Here is a 14,210-nt window from a genome sequence, read left to right on the forward strand (position 1 = left end):
TGGTCCATACTTTTAAAAGAATCAAATCATCCCTGTTAGCTGGACTGGGGCTATAAAAAGACTAGTGTGTGGGGAACGAGATGTGAGCTATGTGTTCAGTGTTAGGAGTAGCATATTAACACCCTCTCTCTCCACCATAACAAGGCCCTTTGCTGTCAGCTGCTATAAGGCCTGATCACCTTTCACTGCTTCTCCACTGTTGAGTTTCCATCCAGATAATATTAGCATCTGATATGGACAAGTATCAAAGTAGTGAGTGCTGATCTCGGATCAGTTTTCAGATAATCTGATTCATTATGATCTAAAAAAGGCTAAACTGATCCTCGATCAGCACTTTTAGTCTGAGACACTTTTTGAATAATGGGCCCCTTTTACACCAGCCTCCCAGATCAAATCAAATCAAATGGTATTTGTCACTAGCGCCGAATACAACAACCTTACAGTGAAATTCTTACTGACAAGCCCTTAACCAACAATCCAGTAAAAAAATAAAAAAATAAAAAATAAAAATAAACAGCTCCCCTGGGTAGACCATCTATCTGATGCCGTCTGGTCAAAACAGGTACGACATTGTTGCCGCCCGTAGTATTAAAGGCAAGGGAAGCCAGCGAGCATCTGGTCTCCCTTGACAAAAAAAGGCAGTTAACCCATTGTTCTCCGGGATGTGGATGTCGATTCAGTCAGACCCCCCCCCCCCCACCTCTCTGATTCAGAGGGGTTGGGTTAAATGCGGAAGACACATTTCAGTTGAATACATTCAGTTGGACAACTGACTAGGTATCCCCCCCCTTTGTTGTAACAGGTGCCCTGCTTGGCCATTGCGCATGTAAACAAAAGCATGAGAAGAGAGCAATGTTTCGTGTGTGTGTCTATGTGTAATGGTATCCCCCCCCTTTCCCTTCCATTAGTCTAGACCCTGCTCTAAATGCCTTAGTCCTGCTGCTGTAGTTTGCCGTATTAAAGGTTCTTAGTGAGAGAGTCACCACAACAACACAAACAGGCAGCGAGAGGTTTTGAAATGAGCCTATAAGTACATGTAGACTTCCCAAGGCTGAGACAGGCAGTCAGCTAGGGGCTATTCTCAGATTTAAAACATTTAAAAAACATGGTTTATGGATTCAACTAGTTTAGCAACAGCATCAACATGTTTAGGTCCTGACTCCAGACCTGTATTTGGGTGAAGACAGTAGATAGCTACCTAGCTAACACTTGTTTATGAACTTTACCCAGACCTGTATTTGGGTGAGGACGGTCGCTGACAACTTGTTTATGGGCTGAACTGAGGCCTGTATTTGGGCAGACAGTGACAGTGTCGGGGCAGACAGGATCATTTCAGCCCGTCTCTCTGTTTTGGTAGCCACCAGGAAACACGTCCACAATGGCACTATGTGGGCCCAATGCACCTTTGCTCATCGGGTCCATGTTGGCCCCAAGGCAATGGCCCAGTGTGGCCAGCTCTCACCTTGCCTGAAATAAGCCCATCTTTTCCCAGAAAACCTACTAATTTTGGATTTGTTTATATTCGTCCTGTTCGTGTGTAATGGAAATGTTTGAATTTAAATTTTTATATCCCAACTCTCCCTGAGACACCTGCAGGGTCACCACCAGGGTCCACCAGGGTCACCCCCAGGGTCACCCCCAGGGTCCACACCAGGGTCACCACCAGGGTCACCACCAGGGTCACTACCAGGGTCACTACCAGGGTCACCACCAGGGTCACTACCAGGGTCACTACCAGGGTCACCACCAGGGTCACCACCAGGGTCCACCAGGGTCCACCACCAGGGTCCACCAGGGTCACTACCAGGGTCACTACCAGGGTCACTACCAGGGTCACCACCAGGGTCACCACCAGGGTCCACCAGGGTCCACCACCAGGGTCCACCACCAGGGTCCACCAGGGTCCACCACCAGGGTCCACCAGGGTCACCACCAGGGTCCACCAGGGTCACCACCAGGGTCACCCCCAGGGTCACCACCAGGGTCCACCACCAGGGTCACCACCAGGGTCACTACCAGGGTCCACCAGGGTCCACCAGGGTCACCACCAGGGTCCACCACCAGGGTCACCACCAGGGTCACTACCAGGGTCCACCAGGGTCCACCAGGGTCCACCAGGGTCACCACCAGGGTCACTACCAGGGTCACCCCCAGGGTCCACCAGGGTCACCACCAGGGTCACTACCAGGGTCACTACCAGGGTCACCACCAGGGTCACTACCAGGGTCACTACCAGGGTCACCACCAGGGTCACCACCAGGGTCACCACCAGGGTCACTACCAGGGTCACTACCAGGGTCCACCAGGGTCCACCAGGGTCCACCACCAGGGTCACTACCAGGGTCACCACCAGGGTCACCCCCAGGGTCACCACCAGGGTCACTACCAGGGTCACTACCAGGGTCACCACCAGGGTCCACCAGGGTCCACCACCAGGGTCCACCAGGGTCACTACCAGGGTCACCACCAGGGTCACCACCAGGGTCACCACCAGGGTCCACCACCAGGGTCCACCACCAGGGTCCACCACCAGGGTCCACCAGGGTCACCACCAGGGTCACCACCAGGGTCACTACCAGGGTCACCACCAGGGTCACCACCAGGGTCACCACCAGGGTCACTACCAGGGTCACCACCAGGGTCACTACCAGGGTCACTACCAGGGTCACCATTGCACAGTGCCCCTTGGAACAATTAGGATTATGTGCCTTGCTCAAGGGCACAGTGGCAGACTTTTCACCTTGTGAAATTGTGAGTGATGGTTGCTGATAATGCGCCTCTATACGCCTATGTAGATATTCCATGAAATAAATTTTAAAAATCTGCCATTTCCAGCTACAATAGTCATTTACAACATTAACAATGTCTATACTGTATTTCTGATCAATTTGATGTCATTTTAATTTACCAAAAAAATTGCTTTTCTTTCAAAAACAAGAACATTTCTAAGTGAACCCAAACTTTTGAACGGTAGTGTATATTTTTACAAGAGAAACTTTCTCATAATATTTGATCACCATGATCAAACAAAAGAACCCTTAAACAGGAACGAAACTCAGCAATGGCTGTACAAAAACAACTGAACTGGTGTTGCACGGTATACTGAAATTTATATAGCCTCTCTACTGTATATAGCCTCTCTGCTGTATGTAGCCTCTCTACTGTATATAGCCTCTCTACTGTATGTAGCCTCTCTACTGTATATAGCCTCTCTACTGTATATAGCCTCTCTACTGTATATAGCCTTTCTACTGTATATAGCCTCTCTACTGTATATAGCCTCTCTGCTGTATATAGCCTCTCTACTGTATATAGCCTCTCTACTGTATATAGCCTCGCTACTGTATATAGCCTCTCTACTGTATATAGCCTCACTACTGTATATAGCCTCTCTACTGTATATAGCCTCTCTACTGTATATAGCCTCTCTACTGTATATAGCCTCGCTACTGTATATAGCCTCGCTACTGTATATAGCCTCGCTACTGTATATAGCCTCTCTACTGTATATAGTCTCTCTACTGTTTATAGCCTCTCTGCTGTATATAGCCTCTCTGCTGTATATAGCCTCTCTACTGTATATAGCCTCACTACTGTATATAGCCTCACTACTGTATATAGCCTCGCTACTGTATATAGCCTCACTACTGTATATAGCCTCTCTACTGTATATAGCCTCTCTACTGTATATAGCCTCTCTACTGTATATAGCCTCTCTACTGTATATAGCCTCAATACTGTATATAGCCTCTCTACTGTATATAGCCTCACTGCTGTATATAGCCTCACTGCTGTATATAGCCTCTCTACTGTATATAGCCTCTCTACTGTATATAGCCTCTCTACTGTATAGAGCCTCTCTACTGTATATAACCTCTACTGTATATAGCCTCACTACTGTATATAGCCTCTCTACTGTATATAGCCTCTCTACTGTATGTAGCCTCTCTACTGTATATAGCCTCACTACTGTATATAGCCTCTCTACTGTATATAGCCTCGCTACTGTATATAGCCTCTCTACTGTATATAGCCTCTCTACTGTATATAGCCTCTCTACTGTATATAGCCTCTCTACTGTATATAACCTCTCTACTGTATATAGCCTCACTACTGTATATAGCCTCACTACTGTATATAGCCTCACTACTGTATATAGCCTCTCTACTGTATATAGCCTCTCTACTGTATATAGCCTCTCTACTGTTATTTTCACAGTCTTTTTACTGTTGTTTTTATTTCTTTACCTACCTATTGTTCACCTAATACAATTTTTTGCACTATTGGTTAAAGCCTGTAAGTAAGCATTTCACTGTAAGGTCTACACCTCTTGTATTCGGCGCACGTGACAAATAAACTTTGATTTGATGACTAAAATAAAACGTTTCGGTAAGAGAATGTGTTACTGTCAGTATTTCTCTACTTACTCATTCATTGCTAGAGCGGTCGGGGTTGCATTGTCAACTCCTCACTCAAGCGAAAACACTGGAATAATGTAACACGACACGTAGAAATGTTGAAACTGTTCGCAAAACAAGGTCCATCAGCGGAGGAGGGGCGGACGGTTCATAATAATTATCTGGAATGGAGCCGATGGAATGGCAACAAACAATGTGTTTGATATATTCGATACCAGTCCACTGATTCCGCTCCAGCCATTACCACGAGCCCGTCCTCCCCAATTAAAGTGCCACCAACCTCCTGTGATGTCCGTACCAGATAGAACACTTTTACAATGTCATATGATACCGGTAGCTTCCAGCTTTAAAAAGGTGCACTATGCCGAAATCGCTTCACCATTTCCTGGTTGATACAATTCTAATAGTTTGCCTAACTTCAGTTTATGTACCAAAACAAGCAAGTATAGTGTGGAGAATCATTGTACCATCTAAACCGCTATGAAATATATTTTCCATAACCAAAAATTATTGTCTTTTCAGCTGTTTAAAGCTGGTGTACAAAACCGAAAGTAAAAAAAATTGCAAAAACCAAACTTAACAGGAAAAGATAGAAATAGAGCAGATCTACAAGCTTCTAAACACGTCAATGAGAATGACAGATCTATAACTGATATTTCTGTGTGAAATTGATAGGGTCGTCCAAACGGTTACATATTGCAGGCCTACTTTCCTTGTCACGGCTGAAGCAAACATCAATTCGCTACCCTAGTACTGCGTCTGTGATAATATGCTAACTATAATGTAAAATATGCTGATTTCAAAGCTGATTGACACCAAAAAACATAATTATTAATTCCCTTAGGTCTCCCTCGCCACCAAAAAACTCATTAACTTCTTCATCTCCATGTCTGGTTTCTAGATTTCCATAGCTACAAAGTCTGAGTCCACAGCCACTTTCTGCTTGCAAATGACATCATTACTCTTAAAGAGACAGCACACACTTTTATAAAATAAAGAGGATTGCTTATTCTATGCAAATGTTGTTGATCAGTATAATAAAATAATATGTTCTCCTAGCAGTTTCCGAAATGGAAGGGATAGTTTGTCATCTGTAGCCCCCATGAAATCAGCTAAAACAAGCTGAATAACTCAATGCATGACGCACTCCTATTGAATAATATTAATTCACCTGTATTATGAACAGGCCTAGGCTACATCTTGATTTACCCCAGTTTATCAATAGAGATTTACTATTCAAATGAATTATTACCATTATGTTGTTTTATAGTTAGAATGGTAAAAATGAAGTTCAAAATTGATTGGATGATTTGATTCATTAATTCATATATGGCTGTCTCTCCAAAGTCTAGCCTGTGTTGGGCTGGTGTAGGCTAGTCTGTGTTGGGCTGGCCTGTGTTGGGCTGGTGTAGGCTAGCCTGTGTTGGGCTGGCCTGTGTTGGGCTGGTGTAGGCTAGTCTGTGTTGGGCTGGCCTGTGTTGGGCTGGTGTAGGCTAGCCTGTGTTGGGCTGGTGTAGGCTAGCCAGTGTTGGGCTGGTGTAGGCTAGCCAGTGTTGGGCTGGTGTAGGCTAGCCTGTGTTGGGCTGGTGTAGGCTAGCCAGTGTTGGGCTGGTGTAGGCTAGCCTGTGTTGGGCTGGTGTAGGCTAGCCAGTGTTGGGCTGGTGTAGGCTAGCCTGTGTTGGGCTGGTGTAGGCTAGCCAGTGTTGGGCTGGTGTAGGCTAGCCTGTGTTGGGCTGGTGTAGGCTAGCCTGTGTTGGGCTGGTGTAGGCTAGCCTGTGTTGGGCTGGTGTAGGCTAGCCTGTGTTGGGCTGGTGTAGGCTAGCCTGTGTTGGGCTGGTGTAGGCTAGCCTGTATTGGGCTGTGTTGGGCTAGCCTGTGTTGGGCTGGTGTAGGCTAGCCTGTGTTGGGCTGGGTTGGGCTAGCCTGTGTTGGGCTGGGTTGGGCTAGCCTGTGTTGGGCTGGTGTAGGCTAGCCTGTGTTGGGCTGGGTTGGGCTAGCCTGTGTTGGGCTGTGTTGGGCTAGCCTGTGTTGGGCTGGGTTGGGCTTGGTATGGGAGTACGTACAACAACACACATTCTCTCTCACCACTAGAATGTGTCAGATAGACCAGTACCGCCAAAGAGTCCGCTACAACAGGCAAGAACACACCTGGGTTCAAATACTATTTGAAATCTTTAAAATTATTTTAGAATTTGCTTCAGCCTGTTTGAGGTGCCAGATGCATCGGGTTTACAATTTCTCAACTATTGGTTCTGCTTCCATTGCACCAGGCAAGCTCAATCAAGCCCAGCTTAAGTATTTCAAATGAATTAGAATAGCATTTGAACCCGGGACTGGATAGGAGTGCAACGCTAGTCCTGCCTGTGACACACTGTCCGCCACACGCTTCAAAACCCCAGAGAAATCTCTCACCCGCTGATCAAAAACCCAACACATTGTCCGCCACACGCTTCAATACCCCAGAGAAATCTCTCACCTGCTGATCAAAAACCCAACTCGATACCCCATGGGACTAAATACTTCCTGTTTCTGATTTGTTTTCCCACAAATGATCAAAATGAATTTATAGAGGTAAATGATGCACATGTCCTCTACAGTAAGCCTTTCCCCCCCATGTAAACAGCTTGAAACCAGACTAATACATATTGTGGGCTCTGGGGGTACGTGGGCTACGAAGCTCTTTTCGAAACATCCCCCTCTACTAGCCTGCACTCCTCCCTGACACACTAGCCCGCCCTCTCTCCGTCCAACAGCTCAGACCTCTCTGGAACACTTAGTGGGTCATAGCCCTGACATACCCCGTGTGTCGCTGGCCCAACATCAACCAGAAAACCCAGTTGAGCTGGGCAACTGCCTGCAGCCCCCGTTTCCATTTCCAAATTTGGCATCACGCGATTACATGTTGTGCAGTCCTCCCCACTATGACTCGTCGGGAAAGCACGCAGTTTATTAGGCTACAGATGAAATAAATCGTGGTGAACATCACAGGGTGGCGAAAGCGCGAGGTGATGAGCTTGATGCTCCTTTCCAATGAATATCGAGGGTCTTATTCTGGTGACATGATGATCGACGTTTGTCTTTCGTCCATAATAATCTCATCGTGTAGGCTATACGTGCGCCCTGAATGCTTTTGGAGTGAGGACATGTGCCAATAACAGAGTGGACACACTCGCTATAAAACATAAAACATTTTGTGACAAAACCATCAGTAGATTTGAAAAAGGAATGGAAAACCATTTAGCTTGTAATTTTTATTTGTTACATGGGAATTTAACCGCAAAATGTATTTTTATGTGCACTTCGTCATCACACACAGCCTTTTCTCTGTCAATTTGATCTCTGGTGGGAAAATGCACAGTTTTTTTATCAAATACTTGAAAGTACTACTTAAGTAGCTTTTTGGGATATCTGTACTTTACTATTTATATTTTTTTAAATCTTTTACTTCACTACAATCCGAAAGAAAATAATGTACTTTTTACTCCATAAATTTTCCTTGACACCCAAAAGTACTCATACACTTTGAACACAATTTTCCTGTCCTGCTAATTCACACACTTATCAAGATAAGTGGTCATCTCTACTGCCTCTGATCTAGCGGACTGACTAAACATTACGAGCTTGGTTTGTAAATGTTGTCTGAATGTTGGGAGCGGGTCCATGGCTATCCGTAAAAAAATAAAAAATAAATGTTGTCGTCTGGTTTGCTTAATAAGGAGTTTGAAATGATTCAAGTTTTAATTTTGTTACTGAAAATATATTTAAGCTATTACATTTTGATACTTAAGTATATTTAAAACCAAATACTTTTACTCAAGTAGTATTTTACTGGGTGACTTTCACTTGAATAATTTTCTATTAAAAGGTATCTTTACTTTTACTACAGTTTGACAATTGAGTACTTTTTTCTACCACTGGAACATCTAACAGGTTATGTATCTACAGGAAGTGGCACTATTCCCAATATAGTGAATTACTTCTGACAAGGACTCATATGGATCTGGTCAGAAGTTGTTCACTAGGCAAGTCAGTTAAGAACAAATTCTTATTTACAATTACAGCCTACCAGGGAACAGTGGGCCTTGTTCAGGGGAATAATGACAGATTTGTACCTTGTCAGCTCAGGGATTCGATCCAGCAACCTTTCAGTAACTGGCCCAACGCTCTAACCACTAGGCTACCTGCCACCCCAAATGTGTGTCAGAAGTGGGATATAGGGCTGTGACGGTCATGGAATTTTGGATGACCGTTGTTATTGGCCAGCCAAATGACTCATTCACCGTCATAACCATTCGAACAGCAAAAAGACTCACATTTTCTCCTCTGGAAATAGAATGAATAGAACAGGCGTTCCCAGTTAAAGTCAATGATGGCACTGGCGACCATTTGCAGGTGTACCCATAGGAGTAAACCAGGTAGTAATAGCAGGAAGTGTAGCCATCAAATATATGCTGAGATTTATTGATTCAACTCAACTGACTTTGGGTGAACCCTGGCCTAAGTCAGGGATCATTAATTAGATTCAGCCATGGGATGATTTGTTTCTTTGAACGGATGGGCATCAAGATCCCCAAACAGATATAGTATTTGACTAAAACAATAATTTCAAACCTTGCTTACATTTGTATAAGATCATATATATCTAATTATGCGTGGAAATACATTTCCAAAATTGAAATCACTTGGAGCTGATTTTCTGTTGTTTTTACAGTATTTTATGTCCAACAAAAAAAAAAACATAAAAATGTTAATTTTTTTCTCAGATTTTTTTTTTGAGGGGAGGGGGGTACTGTTATGCCTTCTTCACCACACTGTCGGTGTGGGTGGACCATTTCAGATGGTCAGTCATGTGTAGGCCGAGGAACTTGAAGCTTTTCACCTTCTCTACTGCAGTCCCGTCGATGTGGATAGAGGCATGTTTCCTGCTGTCTGCTGTTTCCTGAAGTCCATAATCAGCTCCTTCGTTTTGTTAATGTTGAGAGAGAGGTTATTTTCCTGGCACCACTCCGCCAGGGCCCTCACCTCCTCCCTGTAGGCTGTCTCATCATTGTTGGTAATCAGGCCAACTACTGTTGTGTCGTCTGCAAACTTGATGATTGAGTTGAGGCGGGGGGTGGCCACGCGGTCATGGTTGAACAGGGAGAATAGGAGGGGGCTGAGCGCGCACCCTTGTGGGGCCCCTGTTCCCCGGGCGCCGAAGACGTGGGTGTCGATTAAGGCAGTCCCCCGCACCTCTCTGATTCAGAGGGGTTGGGTTAAATGCGGAAGGCACATTTCAGTTGGACAACTAACTAGGTTTCCCCCTTTCCTTTTCCCTTTCCTTTCCCTGTGTTGAGGATCAGTGAAGTGGAGGTGCTGTTTCCTACCTTCACAACCTGGGGGCGGCCCGTCAGGAAGTCCAGGACCCTGTTGCACATGGCGGGGTTCAGACCCAGGGCCCCGAGCTTAATGAAGAGTTTGGAGGGTACTATGGTGTTGAATGCTGAGCTGTAGTCAATGAACACCATTCTTACAGAGGTATTCCTCTTGTCCAGATGGGATAGGCCAGTGTCTAGTGTGATGGCGATTGCATCGTTAACCCTCTGAAGAGGGTTAACATGCTTAAATGTCTTACTCTCGTCTGCCACGGAAAACGAGAGCCAACAGACCTTCGGAGCGGGCCGTGTCGTTGGCACTGTGTTATCCTCAAAACGGGCCGCGTCGTTGGCACTGTGTTATCCTCAAAACGGGCCGCGTCGTTGGCACTGTGTTATCCTCAAAACGGGCCGCGTCGTTGGCACTGTGTTATCCTCAAAACGGGCCGCGTCGTTGGCACTGTGTTATCCTCAAAGCGGGCCGCGTCAGTGGCACTGTGTTATCCTCAAAACGGGCCACGTCGGTGGCACTGTGTTATCCTCAAAACGGGCCGTGTCGTTGGCACTGTGTTATCCTCAAAGCGGGCCTCGTCGGTGGCACTGTGTTATCCTCAAAGCGGGCCTCGTCGGTGGCACTGTGTTATCCTCAAAGCGGGCCTCGTCGGTGGCACTGTGTTATCCTCAAAGCGGGCCTCGTCGGTGGCACTGTGTTATCCTCAAAGCGGGCAAGACGTCGGTTTTCCTTTTGTAAATCGGTGATTGTCTGTAGACCCTGCCACATATGTCTCGTGTGGCTGTTGACTTGCGACTCTACTTTGTCTCTATACTGACATTTTGCCTGTTTGATTGCCTTACGGAGGGAATAACTACACTGTTTGTATTCTGCCATATTCCCAGTCACCTTGTCATGGTTAAATGCGGTAGTTGGCGCTTTCAGTTTTGCACGAATGCTGCCATCTATCCATGATTTCTGGTTAGGGAAGGTTTTAATAGTCACAGTGGGAACAACATCTCCTATACACTTCCTGATGAACTCTGTCACCGTGTCAGTGTATACGCCAATGTTATTCTCAGAGGCTTCCCGGAACATATCCCAGTCCACGTGATCAAAACAAGTATTTTTCGTACAGAAGGTGGTTTAACTGTGGCACAGAATCAGACGTGTGTGTATGTGTGTGTGTGTGTGTGTGTGTGTGTGTGTGTGTGTGTGTGTGTGTGTGTGTGTGTGTGTGTGTGTGTGTGTGTGTGTGTGTGTGTGTGTGTGTGTGTGTGTGTGTGTGTGTGAGCGCTTGTCTCAGGGGGAATTGTCAAGCTTGCGAGTTTCTAAACGGGGAAACAGTGAACGAGACAGCTGCAGCAAACACCAGAACCATTCTAGAACCTTCACAGAACTCTCCTACCGTCTCTGCCCAGAACGGTTCCATTCAAACCATTCTGGAACATTCCCGTCTACTCACGTAGTTCATAAAATAAAATAAAATCACATACACTAAATCACATACCATTACTTGCATTTATACACGCATCCCTTATACATAAACTCACATCCAAACACTCAGCCATGAGACCAAACAACCCCAGAGGGTACCACACACACACACACAACCACACACACACCTCTGTAAAAGTACATTGCAGCTTTAGACAGCTTAATGAAATACCAACACTCAAAATTGATTTAGAAAATAATTGGACAAGAGGGAACGTTCTACACAAAACAATATTTTCACTGGGGCTATAAAAAGCTTCTTTTTTTTTAGATACATTTTCAACACGAGTATTTTATGATTCAAGAAAAAAGTCCTACCAGTGTATCTAGCCTAATATATTGATGGAAAATGTATAAAATGTTCTCTCCAAATGTTTCAATCCTTAAAAATATATATTTTTAAATAAACAAACCCCACTGTGATCTAATCCTAAAATTGCAAAATGACAAATTGTCCTTTACTGTCAAAACACATGAGATAAAAGTCTAGCAACTTGCAGCCTTAGGAAAACCACTTGCTCATTTCTAGCTGTGATTTGTATGACACCACAAAGTCTGCTTTGATGTGTTTGTATCTGCTCAAATCAAATCAACATTTAATAGTCATGTGTTTCAGATTCCATGGAACAACTCATTAAATAGACTTAGTTCTTAGTCCAAGACATTCAGACTTAAGTCTTAGTCCAAGACATTCAGACTTAATTCTTAGTCCAAGACATTCAGACTTAATTCTTAGTCCAAGACATTCAGACTTAATTCTTAGTCCAAGACATTCAATAGACTTAAGTCTTAGTCCAAGACATTCAATAGACTTAATTCTTAGTTCAAGACATTCAGACTTAATTCTTAGTCCAAGACATTCAGACTTAATTCTTAGTCCAAGACATTCAATAGACTTAATTCTTAGTCCAAGACATTCAATAGACTTAATTCTTAGTCCAAGACATTCAATAGACTTAATTCTTAGTCCAAGACATTCAGACTTAATTCTTAGTCCAAGACATTCAATAGACTTAATTCTTAGTCCAAGACATTCAGACTTAATTCTTAGTCCAAGACATTCAGACTTAATTCTTAGTCCAAGACATTCAGACTTAATTCTTAGTCCAAGACATTCAGACTTAATTCTTAGTCCAAGACATTCAGACTTAATTCTTAGTCCAAGACATTCAGACTTAATTCTTAGTCCAAGACATTCAGACTTAATTCTTAGTTCAGGACATTCAGACTTAATTCTTAGTCCAAGACAATCAATAGACTTAATTCTTAGTCCAAGACATTCAATAGACTTAATTCTTAGTCCAAGACATTCAATAGACTTAATTCTTAGTCCAAGACATTCAGACTTAATTCTTAGTCCAAGACATTCAGACTTAATTCTTAGTCCAAGACATTCAGACTTAATTCTTAGTCCAAGACATTCAGACTTAATTCTTAGTCCAAGACATTCAGACTTAATTCTTAGTCCAAGACATTCAATAGACTTAATTCTTAGTCCAAGACATTCAACAGACTTAATTCTTAGTCCAAGACATTCAATAGACTTAATTTTTAGTTTAAGACATTCAATAGACTTGTGGGCAAACACATTCCAAGATCAAACATTTTCTTCATTCATTTTTCATGTAATTGAACCTTCATGGAAACCATAAATGTTTTTCTTTTCACTAGTAATCTAGTAGGAACATTGTAAAGAGATGTTCAATGGTTCATGGCCATGGCCATGTTACCGTAGTTCAATGAAAAATGAATTGGTAAAATAAAGTGTTACCTAAAAAGTGACGTGATTTAGATTGAGATGAGGCTCAGAACAGTCTGTACCCCGTAATCTAGTCACGAGACTGTAGTCTGAACGAACAGTCTGTACCCCGTAATCTAGTCACGAGACTGTAGTCTGAACGAACAGTCTGTACCCCGTTATCTAGTCACGAGACTGTAGTCTGAATGAACAGTCTGTACCCCGTTATCTAGTCACGAGACTGTAGTCTGAATGAACAGTCTGTACCCCGTTATCTAGTCACGAGACTGTAGTCTGAATGAACAGTCTGTACCCCGTAATCTAGTCACGAGACTGTAGTCTGAATGAACAGTCTGTACCCCGTAATCTAGCTACGAGACTGTGTAGTCTGAATGAACAGCCCACACCCCAATGATTAAGACTGTAGTCTGAATGAACAGTCCACACCCCAATGATTAAGACTGTAGTCTGAATGAACAGCCCACCCCAATGATTAAGACTGTAGTCTGAATGAACAGCCCACACCCCAATGATTAAGACTGTAGTCTGAATGAACAGTCCACACCCCAATGATTAAGACTGTAGTCTGAATGAACAGCCCACCCCAATGATTAAGACTGTAGTCTGAATGAACAGCCCACCCCCCAATGATTAAGACTGTAGTCTGAATGAACAGCCCACACCCCAATGATTAAGACTGTAGTCTGAATGAACAGTCCACACCCCAATGATTAAGACTGTAGTCTGAATGAACAGCCCACCCCAATGATTAAGACTGTAGTCTGAATGAACAGCCCACCCCAATGATTAAGACTGCAGTCTGAATGAACAGCCCACCCCCCAATGATTAAGACTGTAGTCTGAATGAACAGCCCACACCCCAATGATTAAGACTGTAGTCTGAATGAACAGCCCACCCCAATGATTAAGACTGTAGTCTGAATGAACAGTCCACACCCCAATGATTAAGACTGTAGTCTGAATGAACAGTCCACACCCCAATGATTAAGACTGTAGTCTGAATGAACAGCCCACCCCAATGATTAAGACTGTAGTCTGAATGAACAGCCCACCCCAATGATTAAGACTGTAGTCTAAATGAACAGCCCACCCCAATGATTAAGACTGTAGTCTGAATGAACAGCCCACCCCAATGATTAAGACTGTAGTCTGAATGAACAGCCCACCCCAATGATTAAGACTGCATAGTC

The sequence above is a fragment of the Salvelinus namaycush genome, chromosome 1, assembly GCF_016432855.1.
Source record: "Salvelinus namaycush isolate Seneca chromosome 1, SaNama_1.0, whole genome shotgun sequence".
In the NCBI taxonomy this organism is placed as follows: Eukaryota; Metazoa; Chordata; class Actinopteri; order Salmoniformes; family Salmonidae; genus Salvelinus; species Salvelinus namaycush.